Raw genomic sequence first — 905 nt, 5'->3', positions numbered from 1 at the left:
TATTTTCTTTACTATTATAATTATTATATTAAATTTTGATCTTTTTGTTATATATTCAACTTTTAATAATTTGCGCATATTAATCTCATTTAATTTTTGACATATTTAAATATATTATTATAAAATATAATTTATTAAAATAGAATTTAATTTCATTAAAATATTAACTCATTAATCTATTTAAATATATGTTTGACTATTTATTCAAAAATGTTAGAATGAAATATATTTTTAAATAAGCTAACATGTCATACCAAACTTCTATGGAGATCAAATCTAAAAGTAAGTCTATGACATGTCAAACTTAAACCTTTAATTTTTTGACAGATGAGACTCATACCTAACAAATGTTAACTCGCCCTAACATATTCCTACCCATAGACTCAAGTAGTCATCTATTTGAAAAATAATTCTATGCGAAGAATTTATCGTTCTACAACCTACCAATTTAAAGATTAATTTCATACCAAACTAATGGTCTACTTTTCTAAAGTAAAAAATAAGTAAATAAAATTAATTAATAGTTAATATTATTATTATTACTAATAATTAATAATGTATGTCAATGTAATATGAGTTATTAATTTTTTTCAATAAAAAAACTATGAATTTATTTGTTAATGATAAATATTTTTTATTTTATTCTCTAAAATGCATTACTCATTTAAATACTTAATCAAAAACCAAAATAGCTTAACAGTTAAAATATATTTAATTGGAGCCGTAAATTCTAAATACAATTGATAAGTGAGCGAAACTATATATAATGAGACGTAATTCAATAATTATTTAACAATGATATCTTACATTTTTTAGAAATAATTTTGTTTTGAAGCTATTGTAAAAAATATCTTAATTTGTTTCATCGTACATATAAACTATATAAGAAATCAGTTGGAAAGAGT

This window comes from Cicer arietinum, chromosome 6, assembly GCF_000331145.2.
Source record: "Cicer arietinum cultivar CDC Frontier isolate Library 1 chromosome 6, Cicar.CDCFrontier_v2.0, whole genome shotgun sequence".
In the NCBI taxonomy this organism is placed as follows: Eukaryota; Viridiplantae; Streptophyta; class Magnoliopsida; order Fabales; family Fabaceae; genus Cicer; species Cicer arietinum.
Note: the sequence above shows the minus strand (reverse complement) of the source record.